This window comes from Vidua chalybeata, chromosome 6, assembly GCF_026979565.1.
Source record: "Vidua chalybeata isolate OUT-0048 chromosome 6, bVidCha1 merged haplotype, whole genome shotgun sequence".
In the NCBI taxonomy this organism is placed as follows: Eukaryota; Metazoa; Chordata; class Aves; order Passeriformes; family Viduidae; genus Vidua; species Vidua chalybeata.
Window position 1 is genome coordinate 47000698 of NC_071535.1, and position 16668 is coordinate 47017365.

A 16668-nucleotide genomic window follows, 5' to 3' on the forward strand; every position below is an offset into this window, starting at 1 on the left:
GATGCCAGCACATGTAGTTGATTAAACAGTTGCTCTGGAAACTTCCTCTCTTACCCAGAAAAGACTTTCAGTTACAGCTCAGTTCTAGTGGGCCAGTGAGTGCTGACACTTCATGCACACTTCACTGCTGAAGTCAGTAACAAGAAATGTACCACCACCTTCACATGGGATATACAGTAAATATTTGAGCATATGCTCATTTTTCAGTTTCATTTTTCAGAAGTATTACGTGAAGGAAAATTGCTCAGTTAAGCAGAGTGTAACTTTCTCTAGCATAAGTGCCTGGGCCTCCTAAGAGCATCCTCTAGAGGATAATGGCCCTGAAATCTCATGAAGAGATGTTTATTGTGTGCATTGAAAAGCTCAGTAATAGGAAGGATAGTAATTTATTGTGTGCATTGAAAAGCTCAGTAATAGGAAGGAGCTGCTTCCACGACCACATTCTTTGAAACATCTTGAGAAATGAAAACTTACATCATTTCCACTTAATACTCAGAGGTCAGCACACAAAGCAAAAAACATTCACAGTTATCTGGCTGGTTACCCTTAAAAACTGCAAAGCAGGTGATGCAAAGAATTCTCACTCTAAGATTTCTCTGGAGGTTTAAGCGGCTCTTATAGAAAGAAAATATGCGTGATATGATTAGCTGACATTTCCATTCTGAGAAGAATACAAGGGCTGTGCCACCCTCATAACTCAGAAAGGAGTAAAATTACTCTCCTGTATTATAGCACTTATTAAAGCACACTAAAGGAATAAAATATCATAGCCCAGTGACTTTCCTACATGAGAAAAATAATTCAGAGGAACATCGTTCACTCATAACATCATCTAACCTGACTGCAAGAGACCCCACCAAAAACCACGCTGAAGCAACACAGAGCTTCAAGACAACATCAAGATCAAATTTCAGAGTGGTTGGCACCACTTTATCTTTCTATAAACCTATCTGATTTCAGAGTCTCTAATATGCCACGGGCTACAAATTTAATGAAGTGAACCTTTGTACAAGGGAAAGAGATTCAAATCACTCAAATTTGAACAAAACTCGGATTTGAACTTGCAACGAACAAGTAAGATGGCCTCAAGTATATAAAGCAGTGAATGGAGGGATGTTCAGGGCTTGAAGGAAAGGCTGTGAACCTTCTAATGCAGCACAGCAGCTCTCCTTATCTGCCCCTCACCCTTACCAGCACCGTGACCCCCAGAGCATCTCCCCTCCTCCAACCCTCCTAGTCTCAGACACTTCCTGTCTCCAGTGGCATTTATTTTCAGCCCTCAAGATTCCTTTCTATATGTTCCAGGAACCCTCTAGCCATCCTCTGTCCAGATGTCAGACTACAGATGAAGGGAACGGGGTCTTGGAGAGTCTCTTCTTGGCCTGCTTCTTGGCAGCCTGCTGGAACTCCGAGGCAGCCTGAGTCTTGCACAGACAAGGCTCTGTTGCACTGCAAAAGCCCTTCAATCCCTCTCCACAGTTTTCCTCAATGCCCTCTTTGTCTTCAAACAAATTTGTCTTCAACCTTTTAACGGTGTCTGCTTTCCAGGGGCATACTTTACACAATGTATTCCCTACAAAGCTGCAGAAAGCCAATAAAAGGGCAAAAGAAAGGGGACTGAACAGACAACCAGAGCTTTAGTTTTTACTACAAAGCAGATGCTACTTTGACAAGCAGATGCAGAAGAAAAAGGTAGATGATAGGTCCAAATCCTGTTATCTCTATCATCTGCAGGAGATTTCCTGAAACGTGATAGAAACACAAGTTTATTACTCAATTTCATTATGGATCATCACCCTACAATGAACTATTTTCCAACTCTGACTCTCCCAGATCACTAGTCCTTATCTCTGAGACAACAGAACCACATTATTCTGGTCACAAAGACCAACAGAGTGTCTCTCTCACCAACATTATATATTCATGTACAAGCTTCAGAGAATGACTAACATCCCTTGAGAAACCAAAAAATTATACCAAAAAAACTTTTTTTAAAAATTTTTAATCCTTTTTTTTCTTTCCAACTGAAGCTTCACTGAGCAACAGCTTCATAATTTTTAGTAAGATCTAGTCATGACTGCTTTGTCTCTATTCATATCAAAGGTTATGACATTACTTGATTTATTATATATATATAATGAAACACTATTTCCAAGAGCCAAGAGGGTTTAAATCTGAAATAAAACTGGATGCTTCATAGTAGAATACGTTTAGGCATAAACTATTCTAAAATGAAATGCATCAAGCAAAGTCAGTTCCTCATTTAAAGACTGGAGCTGTCAGAAAGGCTATAATGTAGATCTTGGCTAGAAAGATTACTTTAGGAAATGAACTGCAAGAGAAAGAACAAACTTCAGTAAAACCCAGCAAGGGTAGCAAAGGAGAAGTTACAGAACTGCCATAGCACAAAAAATTTCCCAGTTTCAGACAGGACTTTAAAAATCCAGCACCTAAAAGGAAAAGAACATAACAGTGAAGTGGAGGCAAAACATGTCTTTGTCTTTTGAAGGTCAACACAAAAATGTATCTTACTTGTGGGGGAAAAGCAACACAGTCTAGAGGCAGTGCAGTGCCACTATCACACTGGCAATAGCATTTTTCAGTCTAAGACTAGTTATTTACCACTGATTTTGGAAGCTAGTTGACTATATCCTTCTATTGCTTTCATCATTTGCATGTCATAATACTGCCTATGAGATGTTTCTTTAGTCTCATTTTGACCAGAAAATAAAAAACCCATACAAAAACTATCTTGAAGAAAATTTACCACTCCTTTATAGGACGCTTTGAAAATAAAATCCTATAAATAAGCTGCACGAGTTACCCTGGCTAGAATTTTATCACATATACTATGTTTTTATTCTTCTTAGCATTTGTACATTATTAGAAAACAATCTTTTTCAGAGACATGCATAAAAAATTTATAAGTAATCTCAAAATAGTTCAAATCCTTTTCAGATAACTCCTTTCATTTAAGGGATGTGATCTATTTGCTTGTTAGGATAATATACTAACTGCATGATAATATCCACACATCCTCCCACAAACATTTAGAATTGTCTCACTGAGATTAATCTGCTGTTATGAAATATCCACTGTGTGATTTACAGTCACATGAGTAATAGGTATAGCTGATGAACTGGTTTTAAGTTCCTGCTTTATCTCTTCCCTTCTTAAGTTCATCAACAGATTAAAAAAGGTGCAGCTTTATCAGAAATTATTTGATTCAATATATACATCCACAATCAATGGTTGGCTACCGCCTAATTACATCAATTTAAAATCTGACCTAGAAATTATGATATTTAAAACTGAAATCAGTTACCAACCACCCACAGACCTTACTTAATATAAGTGACATAAAACACAGGTGGAATGGACCAGGTACTAAAATCATAGAAAATTAAGTCCATCAACTTTAGAGGACACAGTAAACCTCTCCCATCATGATCCAATGATCGTGGAGCCATCCAAGCAGCTCCCATCCCCTTGCTGGGAAGATGGATTCTCTTTATTTAAGTTCATGATGCAGACAGTGGAACAAAAGCTGGACTTGTGAGGGTGGTTCACAGAGTGGAACAAAATCCAGCAAGTGCAGTGTCACATTTGGCCTCTGATCTGAAGCCATGTCATCTGATGTCACTGTTGGCGTGAGCTTTCATACCAGCCCTTGCCTAGTTGACTCTCTAGCCAGCATGTGTTTAGAAACTTTATAGGAGAGTGTGGAATGATAAAAAAATCCTTCTAAAACTCATACAACTAGTAATGCTTTAAAGAAAACCTAGGATAAACATACAGAATTTAAATACCCAGAGAAGGCCAAGGGAGCTAAGTGACTGGAGGGAAAGTAGAGAAGCCAGTGACTACCTGGATACCTGGACTGACAGTCATCCACCAGGATACACCCACAGAGCAAATTAAAAAATACAAATGAACACATTGTGATTAATGGAGATGACAACTGCTTTAGCTGTTAAATTCTACATGTTGTGGCTTTTAAAGTAGGATGAGAAGTTCACATGCCTGGTCCAGCAGCTACAGCTAAGCTAACAGCCGTAGGGGCAAGTAAATTGACAAATAATTTCTGAACTGACTATTTTTGGCAAGATATTAGGAAATAAGAAGTTGCTGCCCTGGAAATTAAGCATTACTTCCACATCCCTGTTTTCAATTCTGTTTTTAAAGGTAAGATCAATCTAGCATTTAGTGTGCAATGACCATTCATTCTCCTTGCATATCAGCATCATGGAACTCAGCAGGAAAAACTCCAACAGACTGCAAGAAGAGCAGGAACAAAAGGCTAAAGTTCATATTGCTGATCTCTCCATTTTATGACCATCTAGGTCTACCTGTGTCGTGAAAAGAATGCAAGATAATCATACAGAAGATGAGACACAAACCCTATGGACTAGTAAACTTGAAAAAAGGACATGCTGAAGCCACAGGCAATTTTACTATAGCATCTATCTTCCCAGTAATAATATTTTCCACTATCACCCTTCTCTCTTTGTAAGATGCAGAGGGATTTATCACACTGATTATAAGCTAAATAAATGGCTACACAGCATTTCTTTCATATTCTATACTGAAAATAGGACTTACACTGAAAACGGACCATTAGGGAATCCAGCTAAATAGTCACCAACCGCCTATGCCATTCTCCAAGGGTTAGGCTACACTTAGACCCTTTCCAGATGTATTCTCTGCCTTAGGTTGCCATTTCAATAGCTTCATACCAAAGTTTTTTTTAATAAAGCAACTATGATATTTTGGCTAATAAGTGCTAAGAAAATCTTTGCTCTGAGACAACTGTATCCTGTTACCAACACAGGAATGCCTCTGAACTGTCAGCTTGGGGTGGTTTTATCAATAGAGCATTGGCCTGTGTAATTTATAAAAAATTTAAGTATTTAACCCTAGTAAATATATTGTCAATATCCTTGGCTTTATTAACTCAATTTGCCCTGGCACTCCCTGTCAAAATCACCATTTCTTTGAATGGGACATGAGTAATCCTTTATCCAACTCCACAGACAGCCACTGGCATTTAGAACTGACTGCTATGGGATCACTCACTGTTACAAAACTATGGATTATGCAAAAAGCTTGCATCTACAGTATTTTAAGTGATTGATACTGCTATGGTTTTCAGAAAAGAAAGGTATTTTCTGCTATTGCTGATAAAGAGAATGGGTGGAGTATTTAAAATCCTTGGAAACCAGACAAAGAAGAAGCAGGAGAGAACAGCAAGAATTCCTGCCCATACAACATGTCAAGTAACATCTAGGGGGGAAAAAAAGCTCCATGATTTCAAGCTCACTCCACCACCCTTCTCATATTACTTCATTTTTTTGCAAATCAAATGGCTAAGGTTGTGGCTCAGAAATCCAAGATTATATTACAGAGAAGGGCTCTTCAAACTGCCAAAACAGTCCCCACATCTTCACTACCAGCAGCTATATCCACTCAGCAGGTGTCAAACCAATACTTGAATATAATAAATGAAAGAGATACCTAGGGGGGAAAAAAAAGTGGAACCCAGAGAAAAAAAAATTTTAGACAGTTTTCAGTGTGTAAAGATGTGATAGCATCTGAAGAAAATTTAAGTTAAAAATTTGGCTCTGCCACAGAACCAGCAAGATGCAGAAGCATTATAGACTGGCTCTGCCACCAGTCTACATGAAGTCTAGAAATCCAGTGCACTCAGTCTGTCCAGAGAGGCTCTTAACTCATTTGGCATAAAGCACACTTGCCTTTTAGTGCATTTGCCATATGCTATTTTCTGTTCCTAAAACTGGAGAGGACCATCAGATGGGACTGTAGTAACGTTAGAGAGACAGAAAGTGGATTCCTGATATGCTGTTTGTGTACGAAGTTCTTACCAGTCCTACTTCCTAATCTCGGGAGACTCCTGAAACACAGATTAAAAAACCAAAGCAAATTTCTCATTTTCTCAATTTCTCTCAATTTCTTTGCAGACACAACCTGCAAAGCTTGAAATAAACAACATGATTTAAATTGAAAAAAATGTTTCACAACTTCAGCTGCAACTCAAGCCAAGCACAGAGTGATAAGATAGATTCTGCAGAAAATACTATATAAGACTCTTGGTCTAAACACATTGAGGGCAACACAGGAGTTTACTGAAGAAAGGTAAGAGGGAGACAGCACTTGTAATGAGAGTTCAGTAAACTTCTCCTATCCTCAAGTTTTGTTTCATGCAAAGAGATGAGGCAAAAATAGATTACTAACATCATCAGTTATCATCAGGAAAGGCTAGCTTGATACTTCAAAAGCCTGACGGGAATGATACTCGGGATTTTGATTTTCTCCCTCTCTGCTGCTACACCCTCCATCCAGTCCTCCTTTCCCTTCTTCAGCTAAACTCCTTCCCAGCTTCTGTATACACAGTACCAGCTCATGTCCACACATGTCAGTGCTAGTTAATGTATAAAACTGCCTTAACTAGCAGCAGCGCAGCGAGCAGATGATGAATTGAATTCCAACAAAATCAGCAGCAGGTGATTTCCAACAAGATGGCAATAGAGTAAAACACAGTTCAGATACTCAAAGAAACATGGGAAACCCAAGGTAACTGATTACTGAAACACAGCCTAAAATACCAGTAGCACTCTTCCAGAATTCAGCAAGATGCAACTTCTGGCAGGCAGAGTGAAAAAAAGAAAAAGGCGCTCTTCTAGAGAACAGGCATACATAGCTCATTCATGAAAAGACAGCTATACAAAAGAAAGAAATAGGTTTTCTGCCTTTCTTTAATCTATTAGAATAACTTATATATAGTTTCCTCCTCTTCTTTTAGGGTAGGACTGTTTAAAATTATAAAAAGCCTCCTCCTAATAAATGAAAAGTTAGCAACTATTTTGATAATGCTTTTCTCTATCTAGTTCTGCCTACCTTTCAAGTCAGTTTGGAAGCAAAGAAACAGTAATACCAAAACAATAAATAAGTAATGAGAACTATTTTTTCCAATCCTTCCTTTTCTCTTTCACAACATTAATTCCAGTGACTCAGACATACTACAGTACAAAATATCTGTTGCATCTGTTGCTTTTTCTAAAATTTAACTCTCTTTCTTGAAAAGTGTTGAAACAGTTGGTTTATACCTATTTTGTAAGATTTCATAAACTCTATTCATCATTCTGCTTATTAGACAAGAGAGAAAAATTCCCAGCCACGGAGCCTTAAAACTCCACCTTGTGGAAGATGCCTAGAATGTTCCAGTAGGTTTCAGGGGGAAAAGGACTTCAAACCAAGCTTACAGTTAATGTGACGTGCTTGACATTGGCATTTTTCATCAATCACACAGTAAGATAACCTCTTAAATGGTGTCTGCATGAGCAGTGGGGGACTACCAATAAAACAACAATAAATGGCTGCAACTTGAGTCCTGTGTCCAGTTCTGGGGCCCCTCACTGCAAGAAAGACACTGAGGTGCTGGAGCATGTCCAGAGAAGGCAACAGAGCTGGGGAAGGCTCTGAAGCACAAGTCTTCACAAGAGCAGCAAAGGGAGCTGGGGTGGTTTAGGCTGCAGAAAAGCAGGCTTAGGGGTGATCTTATTGCTCTCTACAAGGACCTGAAAGGAGAATGTAGCAAGGTAGGGCATTGGTCTCTTTTCCTAGGAAACAAGTGATAGGACAAGTGCAAACAGCCTCAAGCTGTGCCAGGAGAAGTTCTCATTGCACATCAGGAAGAAATTCTTCACTGAAAGAATTTCAGTGAAATTCTTTCCAATGGTTGAGCATTGAAATGGGCTGCCCAGGCAAATGGTGGAAGTGGTGGAATCACCAGGTCCCCAGGGCTGTTCAAGAAATGACTGGACATGGCACTTAGTGCTGTGGTTCAGTTGGTATGGTGGTGTTCGGTCTAAGGTTGGCCTCAATATCTTGGATTCTTTTCCAACTTCAATGATTCTTTGAAAAGCTGGTTTTATTTTGTGGCAATGCAATAGTCATCCTGCACTGAACCAATTGATAGCGCCAGAAACTGTCCAGAACACATCTTGCTATCACCATGTTTGCTGGTTCCTGTGCATTGGACTTACTCTCTTTGCAGGTAGGAGAACAGGGAATCACAGATAGGTTCACCTAGATAAGGAGCTGACAACCAAAGAATACACCAGCCCTGCCAGCAGGAATGGATAAGTGACAGAACTTACCTTGCAATACTGCATTGACTAATTTTACACAGGTGTTCCCAAATCTATTCACAGTCCCTCTCCAGCCACCTATTACAAACTCATTCAGCTGAAAGCTTGTGCTGAGACCAGCTTGGTGCATCCACATCCTGCTGCTTGTGAATTTGCAGTCCTGAGACATTAAAGCACACTGGAGCTGGTACTGCCCTCTACTGAAAGAGCCTCCACGTGAATGCTGTAGCAACTTAGTCGATTTTTCCAGTGTCATATATGTACCTTGTTTTTACTTCTTCCTGCAAGCCTTCACAATATACAGGGTTCTGTTTTATTGTTGGTTTTTTCTTGCTGCTTCTTCCCCATGAGGGCTACAAAGATGTCCAAGAGGTTTTTAAGTTTACATAATGTGATAGCAGCACACACAGGCTCAGAAATCAGAGCTGCTGCACTAAAGCAATGCAGACACAGCTCATGTTTTTAGCAATGTAAGAGCAAACAGACAAAAACATTAAAAATAGCAGAAAGTGAAAGTCAAAAACAGCCCTATAAAAAATGTAAATTTTACCTTTGTCATCTGCAGTACAGCAGTCATTCAATAGTGTCGTGAGATGTTCTTTTGTATAGTAAACCCAAGATACTTAAAGAACATATATCCATATCCATTTAATACTTGGAATTTGTAAAATTACCATAACCAGTAACTAGCTACTAACAGTAATCACATTACTTTCTCTGATATGAACTTTGCAATGTTTCTATTTTTGGTCAGTTGCTCCACTTTGAGATTTAGATATTCAGAACAATCTGAAAATCTGAATACCTTAAGGACTGAAATACTGTACCAAAACTGAAAGTGCAGTGCTTTTAGCAACAAAATAACATCTGGCTGAACTATACCTTTGCTTGGAACACTAAGGAGCACGGAGTTTGAACTGCTTGACTGCAGGGCCCCTAAACACAGAGAAAATTAAAGCATCCCTGAAGCGCAGCAGAGAGCATGGAGCTGCTCCTGGAGCTGCAGAGGGAGCCCGCTGCCCGCAGATCCCCAGCTCCGGAAAGGCGGGGACCGTCCTGTCACTCACCGCAATCCACAGGCTGGGCTCGGTTTCATTTCTCAGCAGTGATCACATCGGAGAAAAATAACGAGGCATTACTCAGCAGCCAAGGAGGAGAGGGTCTGACGTGCTGCTGCACGGTACCCTTTGAATTGGTATGTTAAAAGAGGTGCTTGTTTTAAATTTCACTCCATATTTTATTCTTCCTGTTCTCTAAGCTATACAAACTCCAACTCCGAATGACCTTTCACTTTACACAGGGCTTCTGTGGAGGACATCCTTAGTTGTTCACTTAACATCCTGGCTGGCCCCTTCACTTAAAAAAACCCCTCAGCCTTCTATGGCAAGAAAAATGTTTGCAGCCTCCACGAAGTTCTTATAATTTTCACTGTTGATGACTGTTACCAAAAAAGAGCCCATATACAGCAGAACAAAACATGAAGTTTATTGACAGATTTTAAAACCAACAGAAGAGATTAAATATACCCAGCACATAACCAGAAATAACGTACTTCACCTTTGCCCACTGTAGTCTTTTGGATGAAACTATCAAGTCTTGATTAAAAAAAAAAAAGAAAAAAACCCCTCACTTATACAGTTTTTCTTCCAAAATGCAGAAGTGTATTTAAATTTTGTATAGTTCATGGAACAGGACCAAAATCACTGATAATAAAATTACTATGTATGGATGGGAGGCCAAAAGCCCACTTGTGTATTAACAATGACAAAGACTTTTAAAAAATTATATTCCACAACAAACGTATCAATAGTACCTGTCATCACTGGCACGTGAAAGCTCTTGGTTTAAATTTAGCTTTAATTATTAGTCTTCATGAAATTAGAGCTAAAAATGCCTAAAAATGACACTTGATACATAGACATTTCAAAGCTACTCTCCTCACTCTGAACCCCCTATGAGCCTATCAAAAAGGAAACTCATGTTGAGCTATCATTTTTTTTTACCCAATAATCTCCTTTTGCCCCCCTACCTTGCTTCAGCTACATTTCTGTGCACATACTGGATGCATTGGTTTGGATTAGTTTACTCAGAGCACTAATCACTGCATTCAAGAGGAGACAGACCCAGTTTAACTTATGTAACCTCATTACCAGATGACTGAAGGAACACAGTGAAACTGAGAAAAGGGCCTTTTGTAAATTGGTCACAGGTTTGGGTTTTTTGAAGAAAGATGATATATACACCTTAAAAAAAGAGATGCAATCAAATTGTTCCTGTAACAACAGAAGCAATAATACATCTAGCCTAGTCCAAGTCAGTCTTGTTGAGATAAAACTGTATTGTGTTTCTAGCAATTTCTTCCTTAGAAACCAAGAGCATTACAGCTAGATTATCTCTTGGAAAGCCCCAAGTGCTGCCACATGCTTTGTCACTACAGCACTCTCTATCTTCCTTCTTGGCAGCCTCACCATACATTATCACTCCGTTACTCAGCTGCCATAGGCTCAGTTGTTTGGTGGGGAGTTACTGTTCCTGCTGAACCACTTAGTCTGCAAGCATACAAAGAGCATCCATAGCATCAAAGGGCCTGCAGGAACTGACTTTTTTTTTTTTAATCCACAACTTCAATTAGATTTATCAGCCTACAGACTAAAAATTCATTAAATGCCAAAGAACCCTTCAATAAACCACAGGAGAGACCTGTCTGCCCATGGAAACACACCTTCTCCATCATTAATAATTAAAACAGCAAAACTTCATACAGGTAAGGCTGGATTCAGGCTGCCCAGCTATACTGAGAACTACATGCAAAAGGTATAATTACAGGAAGAGTGTTCCAGGCAAAGTAAGAACTGGGCAGAAAACTCAGAACCATGAGAAATTCATGCCTGTTCCATCTTACCATAATAAAATGAGGCATGTTTATTCATCTCCACATTTCACAGAAATTATAACCCACAGAGACTGAGGACACAGAACAAAATGCATCAATTTGCCATAATAATGCACTCTTGACAGCAATACACATACTGTGACCTTTAAGCCATGTAGGCCTCTTCTGCACATTTAAAAGGAAAGCTAGAAGCATGGACTGCAATAACAGATTACATGAGAATCATAGACAAGTCTGTGTGTTGCATTATTTTCATGTATTTAATAACCAAAGACATCCATTCTGTTGCCATGATCCTGACTGAGATTTCATGCAAAGTGCTATTATGCTTATGGTATACACAACTCTCAATTATAATAAAGGAGGAAATTCCAGCAAAGGAGGTGATTACAACTTGACCGCTACAATTTACAATAACCAATCAGAGCAAACTTCCTAAATAAAAATATCTGGACAAAAAACTCATTTCAATGGAAACTAATATCCATGCAATACACAGAAATTATAATAAAAGTAATGGAAAGTATTTCTGAATTTATTGATATATGAATATAGAAAGAAAAGATTTTTCTCCTTAATTAGCATGCTCCCTCTATCTGACCTTCAAGACGTTTTTTAGGAAGTCTGAGAAGACCAGCATATTCTGGAATGTTGTCCTTACCCAATGCTAGAGGAGATTCAGAACACAGGCAGTTGAACAGGCAGGCTAGTCCATGGTTTGTTCTTTCACATCTACATAGGTAAAATAACTGAAGGCAGCTGAAGAAGATCTGACAACACACTCCGTTTCCTCTTAAAGAACAGGAAATCCATGTTTTGGGTCTCTTGAGTAAGACTGTTCAGAAAGACGTCAACACACACACAAAAAATGATAAACATGTCGCCTGCAATTATATTAAAAAATTAATATTCAACCTTTTTATGCACTTGGAAAAATTAGGTATTCTTCTGAATGTACATTTGTATTTATTTATTTCCTGCATTATTTACAGCACTGCATGTAGGGAAGCAGCTGGACTCTGGAAATTGACCTCTCTGCTTCTTTCATCCTAATGTTACATAATGGACCAGCTTTTATAGTGTGACTGCCACCCTTGTCTTCAGTGTCCTCTTTACAGAGTTCTCTGTTTTTTCTACAGTAACTTACACCACAAGATCAGTATCTCATCATAAAATCTTTTGTGTCTGTATATTGCTGACTGGCAATGTCAGCATTATATCCTTAACAGAAATTACTTAATCCATCTTATTCTGCATTGAAAGTAGAGGACTCCTCAATTATCTTCAAATGTGTGACTTTAAACATACCACAGTTATCAAAGGCAAATACACACCCTTTGGGTTGCTGGAAAACAGGACTTTTCTAGTTTGCCTGGTTTAATACAGGATATAAACACCTGCAGTACAGCACACTGACAGGAAAATCAAGCTGGTTTTCCCCAAGTATTATTTTCTCTGATAAAAAATTCTCAGATGCACCAAGCTATTTTCACCTATGGTTCCTTCCACCACCCATGACTACAGTATATTTCATTCTGTAAGTTATTTAACTTGAGTGGTCATTATGACCATTCAAAAAAAACCACCCAAAACCACTATCAGCCACTAAGGTTGAGCTAATTAAATCTGGCATGTGTTACTCTTTCTGAAAAGCTCTTTCACTGACCAGCTGACCAGCACCATAATACTTCTCATCCACAGACACAAAAAAACCACCTTCCAAAATATGCGCTTTCCGAAGTGCTTCTCCTGCTACATAGAGGGAACAAAACCACGCCCCCACAGAGGCAGAAGAGAAATAGGCCTCCCTTCTCCTTATACCTTAAGTAAATGTCTCACATATTTGCCTCAAAAATCACCCTTCAACCCTACAGTAAAGTTCATCAAGGTCCCAGGCCTTAAAAAAAGAAACCATACAAGCAAACTTACAAGTTGAAAAATAAACTAACACTGTACATGGAATAAATAGAAAAAACACTCACTAAAGCCACTATAAAAATATTACAAATCAATATATTGAACAGATAAGCATGATTAATATTTTAATAGTCATCACCAAAAAGACAATAAATAAAATACATTCAGTAACATTTCATCAATTTGTTTATAAATCCATAGTGCAGGAGTCAAATCTAGAAATTAGGTAAAAGTAGTTTGGATGTTTCAGAAAGGAATTTAAGAAACTATCTTCCCTCCAGTACACCACATATATCCTGAGCTTTTTCCAAATAAAATTCATCATCTTCCCATTTAGAAAGTCTCCCTTTCTTGCTTAGAGACCTGTAAGAGGGGTATCACAATATTAAAGGTCTGCCATTACACTGTTTTTCCTCCCAGCTTACACAGATTCTTTACTTACATGCTAAGTAATTAATTTACTGTGGAAATTCTTCCCAAAGGGGTGAATTATATTTTAAGAACATACTCTAGCACCAACAGAGTTTGTGGGAAAGAAGTTGACTTGAAGCAAAATACAGAGACAAACAGCATACTCAGTGATTACTGCTGCTGTTCTGACTTCCAGGTTAATAAGAATTTAACCACTGTGCATGCAGCACGAAGAGGTGGTGTATTAGTTCACATCTCAGGAGACTTAGCTCAGCCTAACATAACTTTTATCAGTTGTGCAACACAACTGCAATTCAGACAGCCCCTTCACACAGCCACAGAAACTAATGCAGGAAGTCCTCCACTTCCTCTCATTATCATTACACTTCCAGAATTATACTTGCAATAGAAGCAGCAGTATCCTTCCTATGAGCATGTATCTTCTCTATTTGTCTGAGGCTGCACAGTGTTCCTTTGGAAATGTGTTACTTAGAGACCCAAAGCACAACACTCTCCATCTTCTCTAAGTGTGCCTGGGACACACAATATTCACCTCCCAAGGTCGTTATGAGGAATGCCATTTATAACTTGCTAAGCTTAAGAAGCTACAGATTCTGCATAGCTGTCACTTTAGGGCAGTTGCTTAAACCCAGGGCAGCAGCGAGGGCAGAGCTTCCCCTTCTTAAAGGTCTTGGTTCTCTCATAGAAATCTCACAGCCTAATGAGAAACACCTCGTACATCAGGTGACAGTCTTTCTTGACAGCAGAAACATGGCTTTAAATTAAAAAACTGAAGGGCAATTCATCTATTGGTCAGGAAAAGATGAATGTGTATTTCAGATCCTTAATATTAGTGGTGGCCTTCCTCTTAAAGAAACTCCTTAGTTGGAAATCACTTCTTTAAATAAGGAAATAATTCAAATTATTTGCTTCTCAGGGACTGCAAAAACTGTTCGTAAAGATGCTGTAGTCCACAGCAGAGAGAAATCACCCTTGAAAACGCTGAGTCATGAATAATACATTTAAAACATGTATTACCTAACAGGCAAATGCATTACAGATTTAAAAGCCAAAGTGAAATTGGAAGGGTTTTTTTGAAATGAAAATCAGGGCACTGTGTTTTCTTGTAATGGCTAAACAGTAGTGACAAACTAGTTTTAAATATGAAGTTAGTTGTTTTAGACCTCTTCACAGACAAGCATGTCCCAGACCACTGCAGAAAAATTATTAGTGAAAAATGTGTTCATAGTTCTCATGTTACCACAGTAAAGAAACAATAAGAAACTCAAAGCCTGAGTAACAACATAGATGGAAATCTAAGCTGAAGTCACAGTACCCGAGAGTGTCACATTTCCTTCCCTCTGACTCAGGCCTGATATTCTAGGCAAAATAAACCCATCCAGGATGGTCAAGCATGCCTCTCTGACACATCTGCTGCATCACTGCTGTTTTCAGAGACTTCCTTGCAAATGTGGTATAAGGAGGAGATCTACCTACCCTAAAAAGTAAAGTACTCAAACTGTTTAGAGCTCTCTATTGTAAATGCTGCCAGAACTTATTTAACTTATTGTAATGCCAGATGTATCTTAAATTCCTGGTAGTGTTTCACAGATAACTTAGAAGCAAAATACAACAGTAGCTCTATTGCCAACTCCTGCTTACTTTTTCAAAATGTTTAAACAAGCCAATCTGAATTGAAATCATTGTGTTTCAAAACATCGTCCTCACTACCACTATCACTTATTCCATGGGCTACCACAAGTGTTATTTCTTATTATCCAGTCAGTCAAAATATAATCATTTTTGACACTGTGGCTTAGTAAAAATATGACTTTTTTTCCTATTTCAGGGAAAATAATCCATTTACGAAGTATAATTTTTCAGAAATCCACATAAAAATATCTGAATGGTACAGAAACTTCAAGTTTCTTTCTTCAAATGGTTTGCTTACTTTTTTTAAATGGTTTGTTAATTTCCCCTTTTAGCTGGAACCAAGAATGCTTAAATTCTTCACTACTATGCACAATACTTATTCTGCAGGTTAGGCTATTACCCAAGCAAAAATTTCCCTGTTAGACTAAAGAGTATGAAATGTACACAAAATATCAATTTTTAAACATTTTCTATGTGATTTGCAAGACTCTTTTAGCAGCTGAAAAGTTTAATTCTTTTTTTCTGACTCATGCTCTTTCTTCAGGCCTGCAGCAGTGCATGTAGGTTATCAGCCATCCCTGAGGTGCTGTGCTAGTAATCACTGCAGAACCTACACCTACGAAGTTTCTCCAAAATCAGCACGTGAGAGCAGAGTTCAAAGAGATAACTACTGCCCAATGGAAAACAAACTGCAATCTATGTACCCCAGTCTTACACTAGGGAGAAAAGTCATGCTGAAATTCAACCATAACCTGGAGTTACTGGTGACAAGCCATTCCCTATATTCAAGGTGTGCTGCATTTTCTGGTACCAGGGTCTGTGTGGATAAAAAAAGTCATCCCAAGGAAAGAACTTAACAAAAGAAATCCATTTGTACCTTAGCCTATCTCCATATTTATCATATTTACCAATGCTTTAGTCCTATCAACAGCTTAACAAGATGCAGACTTAAGTATCTCAAGGATATCACTGTATGTGAGTCTTTAAAATATCAGCAATTCTCAATAACCTGCCTGAAAGTTACCATTTTAGAAATGGGAAGTGAAAGACAAAAGGGAGCTGGGAGAGATGTGTCTGAAGTCATCTGGCATGCTAATGGCCAAATTCAAAATAAAAATCCAGCTCTGTTGGAATCCTAAACAAGCTCTCTGTAGAGACAGCAAGAAAGTCTGAAATACAGTTAGTCACATCAAAAGCAGCTCCACTCATTAAGCAAATAATTTAATTCCATGTTCACCAGCATTTCTTAGTAAATCCTCCTAGCAAATATTTATAACAATATGGACACAACAGAATTCTCTCCCTTGCCCCCTCTGGAAATATAGGAAGACTTAACTGCGAAGAGCAAGCTTAGAGGTATTTTATCATCCTCACCAGAAATGGTTCTTCAAGGACTTAGAGGGTGGAGAGCAGATAACTTTTCACAGTCTTGTCTCTGTGATAGGCCTACAGCACATGTTCATCACAACCAAATCCAGACTTTGGTGGAATAGGTGCACAGATGTTCCAAGCAACTAGAGCAAGAAATACATTGATTCATCATCAACAAGAACTCCAAGCTAAAGAGAGCCTAAAATTCGCTAGCTAACAAATCACATCACTACCAGTATAAACCCTGCTGAAGGA

General features: G+C 38.5%; 1 protein-coding gene across 1 annotated transcript in view; it reads right to left on the bottom strand.

Annotated features, from left to right (window-relative positions):
• Positions 1 to 16668, bottom strand: part of MOB2 (MOB kinase activator 2) — a 110123-nt gene that overhangs the window by 68385 nt on the left and 25070 nt on the right. The window lies entirely within an intron of this gene.